This window comes from Psammomys obesus, unplaced genomic scaffold (genome assembly GCF_907164565.1).
Source record: "Psammomys obesus unplaced genomic scaffold, mPsaObe1.curated_primary_1811, whole genome shotgun sequence".
Classification (NCBI taxonomy): Eukaryota; Metazoa; Chordata; class Mammalia; order Rodentia; family Muridae; genus Psammomys; species Psammomys obesus.
Window position 1 is genome coordinate 11,092,625 of NW_026594428.1, and position 16,600 is coordinate 11,109,224.

Genomic DNA, 16,600 nt, shown 5'->3' on the forward strand with positions numbered 1-16,600 from the left:
GATGTAGTTGTTTTCTTTGGTTTGGAGTTTCCCTTCTAGTAACTTCTGTAGAGCTGGGTTACTATGTAGATATTGTTTAAATTTGGTTTTGTCTTGGAATATCTTGAATTCTCCGTCTATGTTGATTGAAAGTTTTGCTGGGTATAGTAGTCTGGGTTGGAATCTGTGGTCCCTTAAGGACTGTATGATTTCTGTCCAGGCCCTTCTGGCTTTCATAGTTTCTGTTGAGAAATCTGGTGTGATTCTGATAGGTCTACCTTCATATGTTACTTGGCCTTTTTCCCTTGCTGCTTTTAGAATTTTTTCTTTGTTTTGTAGGTTCAGTGTTTTGACTATGATGTGATGTGAAGAATTTCTTTTCTGGTCTAGTCTACTTGGTGTTCTGTAGGCCTCTTGTATGTTTATGGCCATCTCCTTCTTTAAGTTGGGAAAGTTTTCTTCTATAATTTTCTTGAAAATATTTTCTGGACCTTTGAGCCTGATGTCTTCTTTTTCTTCTACTCCTATTATTCTTAGGTTTTGTCTTTTCATGGTGTCCTTGATTTCTTGGATGTTTTGTGTTTGGAACTTTTCTGATTTTTTTTTCTTTGAGAGACGTGTCAATTTCCGCAAGTGTATCTTTGGCTCCTGAGATTCTTTCTTCCATTTCTTGTATTTGTTGGTGATGCTTACCTTTGTAGTGCCTGATCTTTTCTCTATGTTCTCCAGCTCCTGGTTTTTCTCAATTTGTGTTTTCTTTATTGATTCTAATTCTGTTTTCATGTCTTGCACCATTTCCTTCATCTGTTTGAATGTGGAGTCCTGCTTTTCAATGATAGCTTCTATTTTTTTGTCCGTTTCCTCTCTATGTATCACTAATTGTGCCTCTACTTCTTTGGGTATAATTGCCTGTATTTCTATGAGAGCTTTGTTTATTTCTTCTTTATTTGCCTTCATTTGTGTGGACATTTCTTTGAGAGCTTTGTGCATTTCTTCTCTGTTTGCCTCAATTTTCGTGGTCATTTCTCTGAGAGCACAATTTGTTTCCTCTTGGTTAGTCTCGATTTCTTTGGTTATTTCTCTGAAGGCTTTGTTCATTTCATCTCTATGGGCCTCTAGTAGCTGGAGAAACAGAGTTTTGAGGTCGTTTTCTTGTATATCTAGTGAATTGAAGTGTCCATTGTTTTGTGGGGTTGCTGGTGAGGTCATTGTGTCCTGATTTTTGTTGGGAGTGTTCTTAAGTCTGCCTCTAGCCATCTGGTTATTTATAATCCTCACTGGTTGTTCCTCGCGATTGTAGTTTGGGCTATGATCCTCTCTTTCTGTTTTCTGGACTGTTTTTTCAGGAAGATGAGAGAGGTTCACTGCTTTGGGAGTGTGCACTTTGTTTTCAGTTTTGCCTAAGTAAGGAATGTGAGGCTGGCGCTATTCGCGTGCACTTTTAGCGGGCGCAGTGTGCATGCGTGGATTCTCTGACTATTGCAGTGGCCTGCAAGCCACTATTACGAAGTTCTGACTGAGATCCAGGGATTGTATGCCTGGATTACCCTGGTGGACCCACAAGGCAGAGGCTTCAATGTTGGGGTCGCTATCCCAAGAATCCCTCTGATGCCCACACTAGGAGTGTGGGTGCCAGGGATCTCGTCTGGTTGCTTCTGTGGAGAGGCCCTGGGTCTGGGGCAATCTCTCTCTAGAAGGCTCACTCACTCTCTTGCAGGACCAGTTGGAATGCACAGAGGTTCCCCTTGCTCACTACTCTGTTTTGGTCCTGCTGCAGAAGTGCACGGGTAGGCTATCAGTCAGCTCTGTGACACTGTGGCCGCAGAACTCAGTGTCCACCTTTCCTGTGTGCTGCCTCTTTGTCCTTTCCCTCTGCCAGGAGGAGTTATGTTGACTGGTCCCTGGGTGGCGCGGGAAAGAGTTAGGGTGAGTGTACTCAATCCCAGATCCCGGGCCCAGATCTCTCTGCCAGAAGCAGCCTAGAGGTAGAATCTATGTTTGCTGATCCCAAGAGAGTACCCGGTAGGGTTGTGTGTCTTCAGATCCAGAGCTTGGGTTTCTCTGCTAGGGGCCGCTGGAGAGAGGGTGTTGTGTCCTTGGCAGGCTGCCTCTCTGTCCTTCCCCTCTGACCTTCTCCTCTGCTAGGTCAAGCTTATGGAGGTGCTCTCAGGGGAATGTCAGCAGGGGTTGGGGCTTCTCAGTCCGATCCTGAGCTGGCAGCGTTTCTCTGCGGGGGGGCGCAGGGGGCGCCCGTGATAGAACTTGCTGCTAGACCTTATTGCGCTGGACCCAGGATAATCTCAGGACGTGTAGAATGACCACAGTCCCAGATCCTGAGCTATAGTTTGTTTGCTAGGAGCGGCCGGCAGCACTGGAGTTCCGGCACTGTGAGCCACTGTGCGCCTCTTTATCCTTCCACTCCACTGCGGCAGGGTTATGGCGGCGTTTGGGGGAGTGCCCGAAAGGATTGGGTTTTCTCAGCCCCGATCTCGGGTGGGGTACAGACAATGTGGTCTGTGGCAGATTCTGCTGGATGTCTCCTGCCTCCTCCGAAGAGGGAATAGGGATTTTGAGCTGGGTGCGCAGCTGAGATCTGTGCGCAGCAGGAGCTCAATTGTGATGGCGGCAGGTACCCGCCGAGGTCGGAGAGACCTTCCAGGGAAAGACTGGGTGATTGATGACCAGTTTGGCAACTTTCCTTCCCCGTTGGGTTTTTTTGTGACTGGGACTCCCAACTTCAGGCACCCATGTGCCCACCAATCAGCTTGGTAAACTGATGGGGACAAGCAGGCTTGTGGCACCAGCCTGGAGACCCAAAGCCTGCGCTAGCCAGGTTCTCTTCCGGGTTCTGGCTGGGCAGCCGAGAGTGGACCCGACTGATTCCCACGCTGTGGGAGCCTCCCCTCACCTGGGAAACACGATTGATCGCTGTTCTTTTAGGGCCCAGAGTTCAGTCTCCTGGTCGCGGCTCGGAGTGTGTTGTCCTGCTTCTCAGACACGGTGTTCTCCCGGTGCCGCCATCTTGGCTCCTCCTTGACATATCATTTTCATCTGCCACTTTTCAGTAGTTTAAACCTGGAAATTTTAAAGGAATATACCATAAACAAACAGGAAATTAGTAATATAAATGTGGATTTATTTACAAAAAGTATTCCCCATGCTATAAAATAAATACTCCAGATAATCTAAAGTTTATTTTATACAGTAATTTACTGGGAATTCATGAAACTAGAAATCAGGAAAAGTGCTATTTCAAGTGTTTGAATTTCTTATTTTAGCCCACTTGTCCTTCTAGGGAAAACATTTATGTAATGTACTTAAATATCGTGCTAAACTAACATTGACATTTGTTCATGCTTTATTTATATTGAACTTGACACATCAGTGCTGGAAATAAATTGTGAATTCTAATACTAATAACATTTCTGTTAGTTAATATAAGTTTGGCAAATACTCTGTCTTTTTTATAACCAGTGAAAAATGAGAACAGTCATTATTTAATAATTCAAGTGCACTAATAAGCTACATTCTGCAAACTCAACCCTTGCACAGGTCTTGTGATAAAGCATGGCTTGTGATATGAAAAATGTAGACAGACTTTGTGAGTTAGTTTTATAGACAGAGAAGCATTTACGCAGTATGATCAGGATGAGGTTAATATCTCTTTTTTCTTTTCTTTTCAATGCACTCTATACAGAACTAAATACCCCAGACACACTGAAAAAGTGGGGAAAAGACTTGAACTCATTGGCACAGGAAACAACTTCCTGAACGGAAAACCGACAACAGCACAGACTCTAAGATCAACAGTCAATAAATGGGACCTCATGAAACTGAAAAGTTTCTGTAAAGCAAAGGATACCATCATCAGAACAAAATGACAACCTACATAGTGGGAAAAGTTCTTTAGCAACCCTATATCTGACAGAGGGCTAATATGCAGAATATATAAAGAACTAAAGAAGCTAAAAAGCAACAAATCAAGTAAGCCAATTAAAAAATGGGGTACAGAACTAAACAGAGAATTCTCAATAGAGGATTATCTAATGGCAGAGAAACACTTACAGAAATGTTCACCATCCTTAGTCATCAGGAAAATGCAAATAAAAACCACCCTGAGATTTCCCCTTATACCCATCAGATTGGCTAAGATCAAAAACTCAAGTGACAATGGCTATGATAAAAAATTTAAGTGACAACACATGCTAGAGAGGATGTGGAGAAAGGGAACCCTTCTCCATTGCTGGTGGGAATGTAAACTTATACAACCACTTTAGAAATCCATCTGGTGCTCTCTCACACAATTAGTAATAGTGCTACCTCAAGATTCAGCTATACCACTCCTAAGCATATATCCAAAATATGCTCAACTATTCAACAAGGACATTTGCTCAACCATGGTTGTAGCAGCTTTATTTGTAATACCCAGAACCTGGAAACAACCAGATGTCCCTCAATTGAGAAATAGATACGGAAATTCTGGTATATTTACACAATAGAATACTACTCAGCAATTAAAAACAAGGAAATTATGAAATTTGCAGCCAAATGATGGGAATTAGAAAAGATCATCCTGAGTGAGGTATCCCAAAAGCAGCACACAGGGTATATATTCACTCATAAGTGGATATTAGACATATAATATAGGATAAACATATTAAAATCTATACAAATAAACATGCTAAGCAAGAAGAAGGACTCTGGATAAGATGATCAATCCTCACTCAGAAAGGCAAGCAGGTTGGAGATCAGAAGAGGGAGAAAACAGGGAATAGGACAGAAGCCTATTTTAGAGGGCCTCTGAAAGTCTGTACCCAGCAAGGTATCAAAGCAGATGGTGAGAAACATAGCCAAACTTTGAGCAGGGTGCAGGGAATCCTATGAAAGAATGGGGAGATATAAAGACCTGGAGAGGACAGGAACTTCACCAATTTAGCAACAGAGCCAAAAAAAAAAAAAAAATACAGGCACAGTGGTCTTTTCTGAGACTGATACTCCAAACAAGGACAATGCATGGATGTGACCTAGAACCTCTGCACAGATGTAATCCATGGCAATTCAGTATCCAAGTGGGTTCCCTAATAAGGGGAACAGGAACTGTCTCTGACATGAACTCAGTGGCTGGCTCTTTGATCACCTCCCCCTGACAGAGGAGCAGCCTTACCAGTCCACATAGGAAAACAATGAAGCCAGTCCTCTTGAGAACTGATAGGCTAGGTTCTGAGGGAAGGTTAGGAGGACCTCCCCCATCAGTGGACTTGGGGAGGGGCATTGGAAGAGATGAAGGAGGGAGGGTGGGGTTGGGAGGGAATGAGGAAGGAGGCTACTACTGGGATACAAAGTATATAAACTAGAATTAATAAAAAATAAATATATTTTAAAAAGAATTCAAGACCTATTTAGTACTTTTCAAACCCTATTTTTTGCCATACATGTCATTTTCCTCACTGCTCAGCCTTCATATTCCTAGTTACCTATGCCAAATGAAACATTGTCCTGGGCTCCGTATTTGTTGCTTACTTATTTTTCTTTTATGTAACTACTGCTTTTATCCTCCCCAAACCTCTACCTAATAAGTATTAGAATTACTATTTCAGAAGTAAAATTAAGGAGCAAAAAGTTTAGTTTTTCCTCCAATTTTAAACTTAAAATTCACAAAAGCTTGAACATATTATTATAAAAAATAGTGGGGGAGTAAATTGAAATACCTTTCCTCTTGTTCAAAAAATCAGAGCTCACAGGAGTAAATTTGAACATCAGCAGTATTCTCAAATACTCCTGTTTGTGAGTAGCAGCGATACTGATCCAGAGAAACAAATGCTTGTTATTATGTTCTTACACGCCTACCTATTTACTCAAACCAACAGAGATCACTATTAAGCACTGCAGTTAATTGCTATCAATACAAACGTTCAGCCATGTTAACACATCTTTAAACATTTCTAAAATAAAGAGATTTATCAGTTTCATCAACTATGTACAGTTGACTTACAGTTGTTTAACTTAGTGATAAATACCTGGATGCACATTTGATCACTAAACATGTTGAACAAAGTGAAATCAGCATTTCTTTGTGGTGAAAAGTGACTTTGGTGTTTAATAGTCTTTCAAGAACCTCTCAGATATTTTCTCTCACTTAATACTAACCAAAAGCACATTTTTCACATGGCTATTGTTTGTTGATAAATTACCAACCATCATTATTTTTCATCACATGATATAATGTTACTTAGGTCATGATTATAATTTAGAGGAAGGCAATGAATTAAATATTACATGCTTTCCTCCATCACCTTTCCCTTCCTTTACATCTTAGAATAATTAGAAGTTGTTTTATAGTGCTGTCAGAATTGTTAAAATATTTAGAGCCTTAAAATATTAACCAGCAGTCATTACACATTCATTTAATGACTTCGTGTCTAAGCAACATGAAGGGAAATGAAAAATGAAATATCCTCTAAAAGTCAATGAAAGAAAATAAAGCTGTCTATAAAATATCCATTATATGAAATGGACCCCTTGGTTCTCTAAACTTGTACTCATTTGTCTTTTCAGGTTAAAATTTCATAATTTTCAATTACAAAATTTTAATTTGCATTAAAATTTAAAGGGTATATCAATTTCAAACACCAAATTTCTGAACCATTAGAAAATTTTCTCAGATCTAAGCTGTATATGGGCAAACCTGTTATTATGATAATTCATTCATTTTGAGATGCCATCTGGTTTAATTTCAAATTCAATTTTTTTTGCTTTAGAGAAATTTCATATCATCATGATTTGTGTTCATTTGTAATCATATTCAGTCAGAATGATTGTTTCCATACCTTGGAATTTGGTTTTGATTGATGATGGAGAACTGATTCTTTTCACAAGTGCTCACATATTAACCTACACATTCACAGGTACACACATATGTGACATATGCATATATATAAAAGGGACATATGTATGTATGTGTATATATGTGCAGATATGTGTCTATATCTACATGTATAAATGTGTGTGTGCATGTGTGTGTTGTGTGTGTGCATGTATGTGTGTATGTAAGCACACACACACAATAGGTCTATGCATATAGACCTGTTAATTTACAGGTTAGTGATCATAGAGCCTGGGGCTAGGATAATGGAACAAAATTAAAGCGGAAAATTTTTCCTACATGTCTTCCCATTGAAAATAAAACTAATACTTGTTAATTAAAAAATGCAACCAGTCCTGATGAGACCTGATTTGCTAAGGTCAAATAGAAGGAGAGGAGGACCTCCTCTATCAGTGGACCAGGGGAGAGGATAGGGGGAGAACAGGGAAGGAGGGTGGAATTGGGAGGAGATGAGGGAGGGGGCCACAGCTGGGATACAAATTGAATAAATTTTAATAAATGATAATAATAAAAAGAATAGAAAAAATAAAATAAAGAGATAAAAAAAGAAAGAATGGAGGAGGACCTTATGATGGTTTGCTCTGATGAATTTATGTTTTTCAGTGCGGTGAATAATCTTTACTGTTAAATTGGCTAGATTTAAAATGAACATATTAACACTCTTCTGGATATGTTTATGGGTTTGCTTCCAAAACGATTAAATTTGGGAGATAAAATTACCTTTGAAAGTGGTAGTATCATTCCAGGAACTGTTGTCCTAGACTTAATTAAAGACGGAAAGTGAGAGACCAAAGAATTAAAAATTAGTTTATTAGATTGTTTGATTAAAATTTAAAGCACAAGCCTGAACAAAAGCTGAACATGTCCAGCCACCTATGGGGAGAAACCAGCCTTACTGCATTCTTTCCTATGAACTAGATATACAGTTGTTAGGAAAACGGCCCAGATCATCCCTCTCCCTTAGGACAGACAAACAAAGGAAGCCCAATCTTTAATGGTTTTGGCATCTTTTCATAGCCAATCAACTCAAAATATGACTTCCCCTTTTGGGTTTCAACCAATAGACTTGCCAGGCTGGAATTCCCCTGCTTTGGGCTCGCTAGGAGGGGCTGGGATCTATAAATCACCCACCTACCCTGAGCACAGGGCTCTACTTTCAACTGCTGTGTAAGTGAGGGTGTTAGCCTGAGCTGGAGCTTGTAGGGTAGCAGCCTTACCAGACCCCAGAGGAAGACAATGCAGCCTGTCCTGATGAGACCTGATAGGCTAGGGTCAGATGGAAGGGGAGGAGGACCTCCCCTACCAGTGGAATTAAGGAGGGGCTTGGCAGGAGAAGGGGGGGAGATAAAGAGGGGGCTACAGCTGGGATACAAAGTGAATAAATTATATTTAATGAAAAATAAATTAACAAGATTGTAAAAAAAAAAAAGAATAGATCCTTACATGTTTTATAATGGACTCATCTCCTGTACCAGCATTCATCTCCCTCTGCTTCCTGACTGTGGACACAATGTGATTCCTTGAGTGTGGACACAAAGAGAGTGGGGAGTGCTGGGGGGGAATGTCTCCTTTTCTGAGGAGAAGGGGGCATAAGGAAGAGGGTATGAGATTTTGACAGGGAGAAGAGTAAGGAGGGACCTATGATCAGGATGTAAAGTGAATATATAAATAAATATCCCACTATAATAAATAAATATCCCACTGTCATACCTTCCCTGCCATGATAGACTATTGTAGTAAGAATTTTGTAACTATCGTTTCTTTGAAGAACACAGAAATATTATGGGATTATATTTTTATTTTAACCCCAGGTGTGGGATAAGAGGCTGCCTCACAGCAGGTGACTGATTTGCTCTAGAAGTGGCTTGCTTTTGCCAGCTTCAGACAGTTTCTGCTAGTATGTGACACTGGGAGTTCTGGGAACTTTTCAGAGGATATGTAAATGTGAGGGCCCAGAGTTGGGGTTGCTGTTGTTGTCTGTTTGGTGGTTGAAGGCTGTTGGTTGCTGTTTGTCAAGCTGTCATGAGCAAAGAAACCAGAAGAAGGATTTAAATATCCTGACTACAAAGATCAAACTTTCTCCCAAGGAATTCTATGCCCCTTACCAGCAGGAAGCAATCTAACAATAACTTCATACCCTTTACCCTTTATCCTTTTTTTCTGTCATATCTAGTGTTAGGGAGTTAGAAGGGTAGATAACAGTGGAAGACAGAAACTCACATAGTTAAAAACTCCAGCTACAAACTGTAAATTTAGGTTATAAGCCAGCAAACCTTACTTAGGGTGATTTTCTGAAGGTTTTCCTTTTTTTGCTTTGTTTTGTTTTGTTTTGTTTTGTTTTGTTTTGTTTTGTTTTGGTCACACTAAGAGTACGTGTAAAAGTTAGCCACTGAATATCAGCTGCAGTTATTACCCAGTCGATTTCTTTTATGCTCCTATCTCAAATTTCTGTGCTGATACCATCCACTGTAACACTCTTTAGACTGGGCTCTGTGTCTCTTCCTCTGAACTCTTCCTCCTGTGCTGAATCTAAGGAACTTCTATCTCACCTAAAGATAATGTTTTAAATGTGACCCTTTTAAGGAGATATTCTTTCCTTTTTTTAAAATTTATTTTTATAAACCCTTGGGTTATATGACAAATACACATATAAATGGGTACAATGAGTTGTTGTATGTGTGTCTATGTCATAGGGTTTCTCTTCCTGAGAAGAGATATCATGACTGTGGCACCTCTTATAAAGAAAAGTATTTCATTTATTGGTGGCTTACAGTTTGGAGGTTTATTCCATTGTCATCATGGCAGGAATCATGGCAGCACACAGGCAGACATGGTGCTAGAAAGGTAGCAGAGAGTTCTACATTTGAATCTGCAGGCGGCAGGAAGGGAGTGAGATGCTGGGCCTGGCTTGAGCATGTATGTATGTATGTATCTATGTATCTATGTATCTATGTACATATGTATGTGTCATTTTCTTTCAGATCACCATATCAATGATGAATAAATAAGAAAGAAAGTAAAAACACTACCGCCCTAGCTTTCCTCTACCCTTTAGCTTTACTCTTTCTCCCATGCTTTCATTTCTTCTCTCCCAAACAATTGCTAACTTGTCATTTAAGGATGTTTACATTCAGGGTAATAATTACAATTATTTTTCTGTATAGTTTTAGCACTATAAGTAAGTTGTTGCCATTTGTGGACATTCCTTCCTCATATTCTTTTTTCTGAAACTCAGGATGACCTTTTTTGATTTAATAGCAAACTTTCCCAAAATCTTTAGAATATTCATAAACTGTAGGTGGGAACATAAAATTATCCAGACCCATGGAAAATCAGCTTGGAGGTTGCTTTAAAACCTACAATTACAATTTGCATATGCTATAGCTACAGCATTTCTGAGTTAACGTTTAAAGTCTGTACTAGTCTAATATTACCCATACCAGTTTTAACAGACCTGATGAAGTAAAGGAAGCATATACTATGTACACAAGAATAAAGAATGAAATCGTACTATGTACAAGAAAAAGGATGGAACTTTTGATCTGTGTGTTAAGTAAAATAACCTAGACTCAAAAAGTGGGACCATTTGTCTTCTTCCATATGCAGAACCTAGACCCTTTTATAAGCTGTGACAGAACAAGGGGCTGCTTGAGAGGAACAAAGGGACAATGCTCAAGAGAGGTTGATGTGTTCATCCAACCTTCCTCTTGCCTTGGGTATGTTACAGCAAGTAAGAAATGTTGTCAGATTGAGTTTGAAGCAGTTTCAAACAAACATTGTATAACCATTTGAGTTAGATGAGGATAAAATAACACTTCTTTGAAAAAACAGGCAAATAGAGGGTGTTTTATAGCAGTTTTTATAAGCTTTAAGTGTTTAATTCAAATAGATTTTAATCATACTATTTATACTATATATAAGCATACTTTTTATGATACATGTAAACACATTTTCACTCATTGATTTTTATTTTCAATTCTGTCTCAAGAACGGAGAATATGATATAAAAGTAAATACTATACACATTTGCTGAATACACTGTTAATGTAAAATATACCATGCCAATCTTCTGATATTTCCCTTTAAATGTTTTCTTTAAAGCAAGAGATTTTTAAAATAGCTGAAGTACTGCACAGAACTATTTACTTGCATACTTAAAAACAGCATAATTTTTATATTGGGAAGAAAACAAACAGGAAAATACTTTTGCATAAGGAGTTATCATTTGCATTAGGATTTGTCATTTGCATTTCAAAAGCATTTTTTCTGTGCCTTTAGAAAAAGGTTGTACTATCACTAGATTTGTATAGCTATCTCTCAGTATAAAAGTAATTCAAACTAGTAATTGAATAATTGTCCCTTTCTGTAGCTACATGCATTACTTAATTAAGGAAAGAGCAAAATGTCACAGCAAAGGGAGTGACGTTTGCTTTAACAAGCAATCAGGAACAACATGTCTAGTCCTATTGAAATCAACATAGGCTCTGAACTCAGCAGCATCTGATCATCTGACTCACGCGACTTCCCTTTACTGCACATCACCTCCTGCTACTCTATATCTGTTAAGACATGCTTAATAAGGTAATCACATATATGACTAATCATTTTGTGGAATTTTTAAACAAAATAAAGTCATTTGTGAATTATTAACATTAAAAAATATTAGAGTCTGAGGTTGAGGAGGTGACTCAGATAAGAGCACTTAGCACTTACCTCTCTGACAGAATTGAGTTGTCACCTGCAATATGGAGGGTTACAGACAACTGCAACTTGAGTTTCAGGAGGTACAACACATTCTGGTCTCTGAGGTACCAGGTATATACATGATACAGAGACATATAGCTACACAAAACACCCATGCACATATAATAAAAGTTCATTTAAAAAAAGAGCTAGTACTTGCATGCAAGTACAATAGAGATTAAATTTAATATACTGAAAATCCTAACCATTTCATTTATTTTCTTACTTTATTTATGATGGGGGTGGTACGGGGTGTGCCCAGAATAATTGCCATAATGTGAATTTCTAGTTTTGAGGATAACTTTCAGAAGTCGCCATTCTCCTTCTTCTCTCTCATTTTGAGGCAGTGACTTTCCTTTCCTTCCACACTGTAGATCCAGGCTTATTGGCTTTCAAGCTTCTAGCATTCTTCCTGTCTTCACATCCAACGTCATTTTAAGAGTTCTGGGAGTATAGGGGTGTGCTGCTGCACTCAGGGACTGAGCCAGACCATCCAGCATACACAGAACAAAGTTTACCATCATGAACCATCTCACTAAACCCTTCCATATTTTAAACGTAGGTAATTATGTAAGATTATCATGAATATAATATATTGTGTCTAACAGCTATACACCTTTTTAGAAAGAACTCTAATTTGAAAACAAATCCTGGTTGTCATCATGTATACATAAATTATCCCTCCTGTTTCCTAGTATTTTTAATTTTCTAATAATTACTGGTTTCCTAAAGGAAATAATCACTCCCAATGGACAACAAAAGTTTTCAGTGTTAACACTGATTGTTTTATTTACTTTTTTCTTTCATAGCCTCATTTATCAGTACACTAGTGTTTTTATGCTATGAAGTTAGCTAACTTTATTTTAAAAGTTATTGCTATTATAATCATGAACTTAGAGCAGCTGTGGTTAACTACACAACAGTTACACAAGATCAAGCCTGTCAACGTCCTGGGGGAGATGCTGTATATGGTCCCTAGTCCCTGCTTGATGCTGAGGTGCTATTGATGATGAACAGTGGAAGCCCTGTGCTGGTGCAAATGTGGACAGGAAGTTGGGAAAGAGCTAGGACTCATTGGGTAATCTGGGAGAGGAAATGAGAGGTAGATTTAATTATATTTTACTGTGTATGTGAATAAAACTTTCAAAAATAAGACATTTTACAAAGAAGAACAACAAAATTATTCGCTGGTAAGAATAATTTTGTCAGGTAAGAGTCAGAAAATCTGGATGGAAATGCCTATGTTAATGATCTAAGAATCCAGGAGGGACATTTTCTCTTCCCTGTACTGAGCAACGAGGTTGAGAATATGTCTGTTTTTCTGTGGACTGCTGTCAGAAGGATTATGTGTCTCAAAGTCATCCATGACTAGAAAGAGGAATGTCCTATGATAGATGCTATGAGGCCACTGGTTCAGGCATAAAACAGTAAGACGAGAGTGAAGAAAAGAGGGGAATTGATTTTTTTTTTTTTCTGAAAATGTCACCTTCTTTCCTGGGGCAGCATATACAAGATAAGCCACACAATATGAAATCCACAGTGCACAAGGTAACAGCAGTAACTGGGGTGCTGTGTAGGAAAGAAGTAGTTACGAGCACAGCAAAAAAGGTTTATGAAATCAGGGAATTTTAAAAACAATACAGTATGAATACAACTTTCAAGTTCCAGAACCATAATCAGTGAGTTTATGTGCTCACGCATTTTAATGATGAAAACAGAGATATAGTATTAAAATAAAAATAATAATTATTTATTACAATTTATTCAGTTTGTATCCTGGCTGTAGGCCTCTCCCTCATCTCCTCCCAGTCCCACACTCCCTCCCTCTTTCCCCACTATGTCTCTATCCTAGTCTACTGATAGGGAAGGTACTCCTTCCCTACTCTCTGATCCTAGCCTATCAAGTCTCATCAGGACTGTCTGGATCCTCTTTCTCTGTGGTCTACTAAGGCCACCTCGCCAGGGAGAGTTGATCAAAGAGCAGGCAACCATGTTCATTCCTGTGACTACCCCTGTTCCCCTTACTAGGAAACCCCATGGATACTGAGCTGTCAATGGGCTACATCTAAGCAGGGAGTCTAGGTCCTCTCCATGCATTGTCCTTGGTTGATTCATCAATCTCTGCAGGCATCCCTGGGCCCAGATGGGCACAGGAGTTACACAAAGAGACCAACAGAACTAAAAATAAAAATTTAAGTATTTCAATAAATGTTCATGAGTTTGATACCTAAATTGAATCTATTAAGTTACAAATATGGTCCTCCACAATGATGAAATTATGAAAATTATTACTTAATTATCAGCTTGCTTGGTACCAATGCTATAGTGCACTGGGTAAGGGCATTTGATGACTAACTTGATGATGTGAATTCAATTTCCTAGACCAGTGGTTCTCAGCCTAATAATGCTGTGACCCTTTAATACAGTTTCTCATGTTGTGGTGAGCCACAACTATAAAAATTATTTTTATTCCTACTTCATAACTGTAATTTTGCTACTGTTATAAATCATAATGCAAATATTCATGTTTTCTGATGGTCTTAGGTGACCCCTGTGAAAGGGTCATTTGACTCTAACAGGGGTCATGAATCAAAGGTTGAGAACTGCTGCCTTCAGCCCACATACAACAATGGGAGGACCCACTCCTAAAAATTATCTCCTAACTTCTACATATGCACCAAATGTGAATTTACAGAAACAGACATGCACGCGCACACGCGCGCGCGCACAGACACAAACACACACACACACACAACAAATTTAGTTTTAATTACCGTAATGTATTGGCTTTTCAAATATTTCCAAAAACCTATAAAAAGAACTAGATTTCTTTTTACAATGAAAATCCCCTTGTCATTTCTGTCAGTCTCTTAAATGACTTCACATACTCCATCATATGACTTGGTCACTATGCATTTTTTGAATTATATATTTTCATGTCTTTGTTATTATTTGTTATTTATCGCAGATCAGGGAAAATCAGCTCATAAAGATAAAAGGTTGATGTTGGGTCACAGCTGATTTGGGGGTTGAGATCAGTCCATGAGAAATCCTCTCTGTTGTTCAGTGGCTGTAGCAAGGCAGCAAGCATACCATGATAGCAGCATGTGGCAGTGGTGTGGGTCCCCGCACGAATTTCCACTGGCAAGGAACTGAAACCACCAAGAGGTTTCCTATGAACACAGTAAAACTTTGTGGAAAGGTTTCCCCAAGAGAGCTATCACAATAAACCTTTAGGCCGAGCTACATAGAAACTCCTAGCAAAGTAGCAAAATACCTGTGCTCTTTACAATATGGAAGATTTCTATTGACTTAAAAACAGTGGCTCAGGGATAGGGCCAAAAGGAAGGATTTGTTATAAGCATACGGATGAATTCTGTTGATGGGGAATACAAAGTACATGGGCCTCATCCATGAGGATGACTTCTATTCACTGAGAAACACAAACAGTTCTCAGTATTTTATTTTCATTTTGGTCTTCTGATTATATGTTTGGAATATGTAGTACAATATTTTATTCATAAACAGATTAACTCATGTAAATTAAACTATCTCACATATTAAATTTTCATTTTTGTAGTGACAATACCTAAACTCACTTAAAGTTACACAGTACTAAAAGAGGTAAATTTTATATATAAAACTATGTCTAACCCTACTACCATCCAGAACATATAAATCTGTATACTGTATGGTATAAGACTATAACAGCTTTAATTTTTAAATCCCATGAACAGAAATGACTTTACAATGTGGGTTTCAGTATATACATTTCTTATACTTTGCTTAAAAACATGACTATTAACAATAAATGAATATAAAACATAACAAAGAATAAAAACTAAGTTTTAAATATTTTTAGTTCAAACCCTCATTAAGTTAAACTTTTTGAGTATTTAATTTTCTTAAATAAAATACATTAATTAGAATTGTGAAACACTTTGGAAGTGAGAATATTTATTACTCCTGCTTGGGTAAAATAATGCAAAGGCCTTGAAAAAAATCTAATTTCTAGCTTCTACAATGCATCAATAAACTTAAAAGCCTTCAATATTCCCTTAGAGTAATCACTGATGGCATTCCACCGCTTTAATATATCCTTTGATGTCTTCATATTATAATAATTATTATCATTCTTTCTTTATAGTTGATTGTACATTTTTTGTACAAGCTAGTGTTTGATGTTACTTATATTACTAATGATTATTTATTTTTGAAGCTTTTTCTCCCCAATGGATTGATTTCCATTTTTATCTTTTGTATTTCCTGTTTGAATTGTGACATTGTTTATTATCAACATGTAATGTTTCTTCTTTTAAGTTTAGGCCATTAGTAATATAGTAATATTTTGCAATAATATGTTTTTCTTTAAATTTAATATTATGTTAAATTTTGGTTGTAGCTGCAAGATAAATAATTTGTTTCCTTAATAAACACAAATATATATACACATATATATATATGTATATATATATATATATATATATATATATATATATATATTTGGTGTGTTTCTAAGTGGCTTGTGGCTAAGGTATAGCAGATTACCATCTCTGATTTGTGTGCTTGAAGGTTATTACATCATATATCTATATGGTCACATTGTCTATGTTATAAATACAAACATTTTAAACATCTACATTGTAGGTACATGCCTGTTTCTTTGCACTCATTGTCTCAAGGTCAAAAATGAAAGTCCCACGCTGTGACTGGTGCACTGAGCTTACTCACACAAATACGTTTTGCTCTCTGAAGTTAAAAGAGAATTAGTCATCCGTGGTTTCCCAACTGAGGACTGACCTTATTCTAAAGACTCACTTCATTTACTGCATAATGCTGAAGTCAGCCATGTTGTGAACATAAGAGGAAGCGTACTTACGTTTACAAAGTATGATATAGTAGAAACATGGCTTGACTCTAATTTTGTACATGTTTCTGAGCAAAGGACCTCCCACTCATTTATTAAGTTGAATTAAATACTTTCTCAGTGCTGTG